Raw genomic sequence first — 8,485 nt, 5'->3', positions numbered from 1 at the left:
CATCTGACCTTGACATCCATTTCATGGTTCATTGGACATGATAAGTTTTAGGGGTTATTTCTCAGATACTATAAGCAACATTGCCCCATATTTGATGTATAGAATGATTATAAGGTGTTTATGTCCGAGTGGCAGGTGTCATGTCATTGACCTTATTTATTTTTTTCATTTGACAATGGTTTGTTTAGTGATTAACATTGATGTATTTCTGAGATACTATAAGCAATAGGTCAATTGTATTTGGTGTATGCAATGATTGTAAGGAGTATATGCCTGTCTTGCAAGGTTTATTTAACCATGGCCTCTTTTTCATTGTTCATTGAATAATATTAAGAAATTGTTGTTGATCTGTTATTCATGTACTATTAGCGAGATCATATTACCGCTTTATTTGGTGAATGGAATGATTGTTAAATTGTCTGTCTGTCTGGCATGGTTGATCTCACCGTGATTTCATTTTCATAGAACTTTGGTAATTATAAAAAAAAAGATGTGGTATGATAACCATTAAGACAACTCCAAAATGACACAGAAATTAACAGCTATAGGTCGCCATACCGCCTTCGCAAACGAGCAAAGTACATACCATATAGTCAGCTATAAAAGGCACCACTATCACAAATGTAAAACATTTCCAACGAGAGAAAAAACGGCCTAACTAATGTACAAAAAATGAACAAAAAACAAATATGTATCAAAGCAACAAACGACAACCACTAAATTATTGGCACAACTTTTACTAATTAGTGTAATTCTATGTTATGATTTCAATTATTAATTGGCGATCACTCCAATGGAACCTACTTGTACTATTCGTGAATTAGATATGCTTACTATGACCAAATGTATCTTCTTCAGTTATAAAATGTACTTGCAAATGAGTCGTGGCCGTGAGATTGTCATAAAAGCTATGGAATATTTCTTCCTTTCCCGACATCAGGAAAAATTGTGATCACACGATATAATATACTATTGCTTGCGTAAGGTTCAGGGACAAACAGTTTAAATATGCCTCATTCACGAAGAGAAAAACTTTGAAAAGCGGAGGAAATCAAATGACAGGACTGCCATATAGTTTTAGAAGTTTTATCCTTACAAAATAGAACAACATGTACAATATCAAAAGAATACCGGACGGAAACCAATTTCCCCTTTTAATAAACTGGGTGGGGTCGCTTGGAAAGGGAGAAGACATTATTGTAAGGTATATGCGACTAATTTTCTGCATTTAGATTTTGGTACTCCTCAACATTTCAAAGTAGTTGTTAAAGTTTACCAAAGTTGACTCTTTAATAAAAGACCACGTTATTCCTTCTGTATCCTCATCAAGCAGGATAAGGGTTAGAAGCTGACTAATATGAGCGTAATGTATCATGGGAAGAGCTAGTTTAAATCACCCCCGTTGAATCTATATTTTCATAATTTTGGTGTATGCATTTAATTTGAATTTTTGGGGAAATGTTATGGTATTTAATGTTACGTCTTGTTTTATTCTATCATTGTTTACAAATACAAGGAATCAAATTCACAACTTCTCAGATGGAATTTAATGACAATTGGTCAACAGAGTGATATAATAATGCAATAACTTCAAGATCTTTCAGTTAATGTTCCCTTCTTTGCATAACAGAAAATAACTCTCGACGATTAAAGGAGAAATTACCATTCATGTTACAATCTCTGGTTGATCCGTACTCAAAATAGAAATAATCAAACCATATCATGAATAGTTACAGCTGTACAAAATAACAAACAAAATAAAACAGACATTTTTTTTTAAATTTCATAAAAATATTGCATTCGAAAATTAGAATTATGAAAAACATTAACCCGTGATTTATAAAATTTTGTGAATTACCATATCATGCTGAAATCAGCAGTTATTAAAATAACAAAAACTAGTAAATACGGTTATCAGAAACGTGACATAAGATAATGATAAAATTTATCATATATAAGTCTTAATTGTGGTTATCGTTTTCTGTAGACCGTGTGAAAATATGAGGGGGACAAGACGGTCATTGGTGGCAGCTAGCCTTCTAGGCTGTCTAGCGGTAGTAGCAGGTGTATTTACAGAATGTAAACCGGCTACAGGCAGTATATACGATTTTGCAGCGACGGACATTTTACAAACAAAGAACATCAGTTTATCGCAATACAGAAACCAAGTTGTGGTCATCACAAACGTGGCGACCTACTGAGGTTTAACAGCTTCCCATTACATTGGGTACAATGCACTAAAGAGCAAGTTTGATGGCAAATCCTTTGAGATTTTGGCTTTTCCTTGCAACGATTTCTATCTTGTAAGTACTATTGTTGTTTTGTTATGCTTTTCACTGAAAATTGTCTATAACATATTCTAGAAATTAAAAAAAAAATCCTCCAAATTATTAAGTTGACATTGCTATTTTAGCAATTGCTTGAATTTTCCTTAGATACATTGTTCCTGACTTAGCCGTACTCTTGTGGTCTAAGACTTTATCATGAAGATGTTCCTTTTAAATACTTTGTGTTTCTTCAAACGCAATGCAATCTAGACATATGAGTGGAATACTCTCTTAAAAGTGCCTTTCTAGATTTACCTCCATCGATTACGTCCAAACCTTTTCATTCGTAAGTTAAGGATGAATCTATATGTAATGTTTCATTGATTTTATGGTCTACCTAAAAAATTCAAACACACTAACTTCATATACTTTTAATACATTTGTTTTATTCACAATCAAGTAAGCTTTACATTTTATGATATTCTTTAATATGTAATTTATATCTATTTTAGCTTCAACCAGAAGATACAGGAACCGAAATATTGAACGGAATTAAATATGTCCGTCCCGGGAATGGATTCGTTCCTAAGTTTCCCGTGTTTTGGAAGGTTGACGTAAATGGAGCCAAAGAACATCCACTCTTTACTTTCTTAAAGGTAAATACATATATCTACACTATTTTCATTGCTGCCACCAAAACAATAAAAGTGCATACGAATATGACATTTTGTATCTTGTGCATAATTTATCGTCTATGATAAGCTTCTTCCAAAACAAATAAATCAATTACAGCAACAAACATAAGCAAAATAAAACATCCATTGAGATTGTAAATGAGGCTTTTAGCAAAGGTCAAAGTCCTGAACCAAAGTTAAAAATATACGAAGAACACAAAACATGTTGCCATTCTGGTTTCTTTCATTCTTATTAAGAGGCTCAAAAAATGAAACGTTTTGGATATACACAGTATGTTTCATAGTTTCATACAAAGAAGTCAAAGTTTTGACGATATTTAGTACGTGCATGCTTGGTTTCCAACTGTCTGTGAAAAAATCTTTTTAGACAAACGTAATGAATATGTTGGAAATAAAAAGATAAACAAAAATTAGCATTTCAAAGGTGTTAATTGGAAGATTTTTTTGTTGAAATCTGAATTGCGTTTTCAACTTCCTACATAAGGAAATATCATCTATATATAATTGGTGTAATGCATACTTTTCTACTCTTTAAGAATACTCTGAGTATAGTTTCCTATCCTGATGAGAACACATACCATTTATATTCTAATTTAATCAAATTCCTCCTGTAACTTATTACCTATTATGTCAAAATCTTCTACCAATGAATACTCTAATTCAATATTTTATAGAAATACTGCCCACCAGTATCCGATCAATTTGAAGACGGGTTGTTCTACTCACCAAAGAAGAACGAAGACGTCCGATGGAACTATGAACAATTTATTATCGACAAAAATGGCAAACCAGTCATGAGATATGACAGTGATACACTCCCATTGTCATATGCTGATGTCATACAAAAATACATCAATATGTAACTTTTGATAATTTGAATATTTTATATTTGTTGTGTTGTATTAAATTGTATGATTTGTGTTAATGTCTTAGGTGTGGAAGAAAGTGTGAAACAACTCCATGAAATCTACGAGTGAAGTTGTGGAAATGTACAACCCATATGTGAGAGTCAAGTGCATTGCTCTTCATGTATGGGTGTATGATCTTCTGACACCTGTGACTTTTCTACAATGAAACATTTATAATACAACACTTTTGTGCAATATCATTAAAAATTAACTATTAATATATTTGTGTTTTGTCTCAGGCATTTTAATTGTTGAAATATTTTAAGACTATGATGGAAGCTGGATCATAAGCGCACTGTGAACAGGTTCTACCTACTTCTTTAACCACATGAGAAATATGTCAGTTGGTTTTATCAGCTGAAATTACAAGCTCATGATTACCTGTCAATTTCTATTGAATTAACTTTCAATTTTATATTGTTTCAAGTTATTATTTTAATTAATTTTAGTATACCGTTTGTACTATTCTGATCGTTCGCTATAATCATGGTTGATTTGCGCAGTATATTCATACCACTGGACTAGTATATATTTGTTTAGGGGCCAGCTGAAGGACGCCTCCGGGTGCGGGAATTTCTCGCTACATTGAAGACCTGTTGGTGACCCTCTGCTGTTGTTTTTTATTTGGTCGGGTTGTTGTCTCTTTGACACATTCCCCATTTTCATTCTCAATTTTATGTCTAGAAAAAAAAAAAATTAGTGGGAAATTATTTATTTGAATGCTGACTGCTTAATGTCCAACGGCAAATAAAACTTGCGAGTCAGGACAACACTGTTTGAGCAAGACATCAATAGATATACCTTGGATTGTAATGGACTGAAAAAAGGGTAGCAATTACCTCAGTTATAGAGTAGATTTGATAATTAAACAATAGTGTATATCTAATAAATCAATATAAAAATAAAGATATTTCGTATGATTCCCACGGGGTGAACTATCCACCAGCGACCAAAGGACGAGCAAATTAAGGCCACATGTACCGTCTTCAACAATGAGCAAAACAAATACCGAATAATTAGCGATAAAAGGACCCGGTGACAAAATGTGAAACCATCCAAAAGAGAAAACAAACATCCTTATATACATTAAAAGCAATAAAAAAGTAAAGCCAACTATTAGTATGGCAGATAACGACCAACGAAAAACCATGCTCCTAAACCAGTACAGGCTCATTAAGAATTTTTGCGGGGTTGACATGTTTGTAAGCGCTCGACCTTACACGTAACATGTACAGTTGTGTTACAACACCAAGCTCTCAATATTCAGATGGAAACTCATCCAGTAGACACGAAGAATTAAACTTAATATACCGATCTCAGAGAGAATGGAAACGGTGATTGTGTCAAAGAGACAACAACCCGACCAAAGAGCAGAACACAACACATAAAGCACAATGGGTGTTCAATGCGAGAAATTTCCGCATCTGGAGTCAGCTTCAGTTGCCCGCTAAACATAAATGTATACTTGTTCAATGAAATGGATGCCATGCTTAAAATATTCCAGATTTTTTTTGTCTAGGCAAAATTAAATTTTTAAATTAAATTGAGAAAATTAAATTTCTTCTTTGTCCATCAACCTCAAATGAAATAGAAGGCTTAGGGTACTTTTTTAACCAGGCATTAGAACTGAGGACAGGGGACTCTTGATTTATTTATATACATATAAAGATAGATTGTTTTGCTTTTTAACTTTTACATAGGATATGGGATATGGTTTCCTAACGTTTTTAGTATATTTGCATTCACATAGTGTCTATATGTTTTTGCATGTTGATTATCTCACAAATCTTAAAATGATTTATATGGCAATGAAATTAAACTTCCAGCTATATATCAAACTCTGAGATCCATATGTATAGCAATTTAGGACAAAAAGTAATAATTGATTACATTAAAACAGTGTAAATGTACTAGACTAAAAAATATATTCATTTATCATCAGTCTTCTTTTAAGTACAAATATTTGTCTTAGTGATCCTTCGCAATACAAAAGGCATCGTATAGAACAATGGCCAGGTAAAGTTAAAGAGCAAATATTTCGAACCAATTGAAATACTATAATAAGTATTAATGCTAATTATGAAATTCAGTAATGATTTTTATATAACCTGAAATGTTGACGATATTTACCTGATTCAGGTAACAATAAATGTGTCATTAATCAATAATACTTTAATTGTTATGTTCTGCAGATTGATTTTTACATTATGTTCTAAAGCACCATCAGTATTGACAACTTTAGCTCTATGGAATGGCGGATATAGTTAGGATCATTATTACCATTTTTATTCGATTAAACCATTTGAGTGCGATTTTCATTTCATTAACTTGTGTTTGTTGCCAAGATACATGTGTTCGATTTATGCCTGAAGTTATATTATCTACATTCCGACTGGTATTAAACATTATAACTTCTAACATCAAAGATCATGCCATGCGTCATCAGTTTCAAATAATTGGAGATGGTCCAAAACATTGACTTTTAGTTTCAAAAACAATTGTTTGTCACAGAAATTCAATATACGTACTTAGTTTTTAGAATACTGTTCTTATCTAAATCCTATACGCCCGAGTTCAAAACTCAAGAATGTTAAGTCGATTTTAGACACATCCTTTAATATTTTAGGAGCTCGAGCTTGCTTCACGCAGCATCTGTATATTTTTTTAATTTCTCATTGTCACAAATCACGCAATTCATGTAGCTGTCCTTGAAGACAAACTCTAGAAAAAATAGCGTATGCATGAGCATCACACTTATGAAGGTATTGTGTGCTGACAATTGATTATCCAATTTCGACATCGACGTTACTTAAAAAAAACGAACTTTATCTTGAAGTTCTCTCAATTTTGGTGACTCCTAAAGTTTTCAAACAATATACAATTGTTGAGTTTGTCGATTTTCCAACAGGCCTATTTCAAAACAACTTTTATCTGTATACTAGCAACAAAAACAAACGCCAACATACATAGAAACGAACTATTTGATAACACCTGCCATATTCCTGACTTGGTACAGAACATTTAAAGAAATACATGTTGGTTTGAACCTGGTTTAATGGCTAGCCAAACCTCCCACATTATGTGAATTATAGAAAAGCCAATGAAGTATTAAAATACATTTAAAATTCTATGCGACTGTTATACAAGTTAGAAGTTTAGCTAGCTATAAAACTAGGTTTTATAAATTAATTCACTATTTCATAAATATGGTCTGTACCAAGTCAGAAATATGGCAGTTGTTCTCCATTCTTTTCATTGGTTTGAGCTTTTGGTTTTGTCTTTTGACACGGGACTTTTTGTTTAAAAATTCCTTCGAGTTTCATATTATTTTTTTTATACATTCATAAATCAAATTTTATTGTGCAAATATTTAGAGATTTGACTTTGCCATGCTTTTCATAAGTTTTCTTCAATAATAATTTAAAAATTAAAAAGAATAATACTTCGATTATGCTTGAAAAGGAGAGTGAACTACGGAGATACACAATATGTCGCATATCGCTATAGTGATAGTCAAAGCTCATTCTGAATCTTTGACCAAATAGTTTCATGAATCTCATATTTAATTTCTAATTCGTTATATTTTAGAACTTGCTTTTTAAAAGAATATTTTTTTGGGAACTCCCTGCAATCCCGTTTTATAATTTTAATCTGGAATTTGTTTGACTCAGGTTTTATGTATGAAACTATCATTAACCTACACCACTGCATAAAGTTTACGGGTGTTACAGCCGATTTCATTGAGTGTGCAGCCAAAGGTAATATCTTTGTTTAGCTTGCTTGCAAACTGAACCGTGAAGTAATTGTTAGGTTAGGTAAACTACCCTCCTTTAAGAGTAGACTAGTCTGACAGATAACCAATCTATCTGTCTGTTGGACTAGGCTACTTCGGAACGAGGGTAGTATACCTGACCTAATAATAACTTCACAGTTCAGCTAACAAGCAAGCTACCCAAAGATATTACCTTTGGCTACACACTCAATGAAATCAGCTGTAAACAAAAGTCAATGATTACATTTATTTATATTAGAAGGCAAATTTCTACAGATAAAGCTATCTAAAGCAATACCATAATCGACAGATGAGTCTGGTATAAAATATAACTTAACGATTGACATTTAATTTTCTCATCGTAAACTTTCCATTTTCATGCAGCAACATCAAATCAGTGCTTGCATAGGGAATATATATCACTTGATTGATACGGTTTTCCATAGTAATCTCTCTTTTCAGTATTCCCTAAAAGTATATCTAATCATTTCTGATTGCTGATGCCCTCATTTCTAAAGTAAACGACTAACTAGGGGATGTTCATCTGTTATTACGTCACTTTTGGGAAACATATAATCAACATGAACATTGGTCTGCTTTTGTCTGTTTTGTCTGTTTTTGCTGTTATAGTCTATTTTTGATAATACAGGAAGGACATTTGAATGAATATATAACATAATACATGATCATATTTTAAAAACACTTTGCGATGGTTTTAATGAATTAGTTTATTCGTTTCATCAATTCCAATACAAACAATATTTAAATTGAAATATGGATTTGTTGTATATTATTTAGCCCAGTTCCGTTTCAGTTGGCATTTCTGCGTAAAAGCAGCGGACC

At 32.4% G+C, this 8,485-nt stretch overlaps 1 pseudogene; it reads left to right on the top strand.

The window, feature by feature from the left end:
* The first annotated feature begins 1,969 nt into the window (after window positions 1-1,969).
* On the top strand, window positions 1,970-4,090 carry LOC139488115 (glutathione peroxidase-like; annotated as a pseudogene).
* The last annotated feature ends 4,395 nt before the right edge of the window (window positions 4,091-8,485 follow it).

Source organism: Mytilus edulis, chromosome 9, assembly GCF_963676685.1.
Source record: "Mytilus edulis chromosome 9, xbMytEdul2.2, whole genome shotgun sequence".
Classification (NCBI taxonomy): Eukaryota; Metazoa; Mollusca; class Bivalvia; order Mytilida; family Mytilidae; genus Mytilus; species Mytilus edulis.
This window is presented reverse-complemented; position numbering and strand designations above follow the sequence as displayed.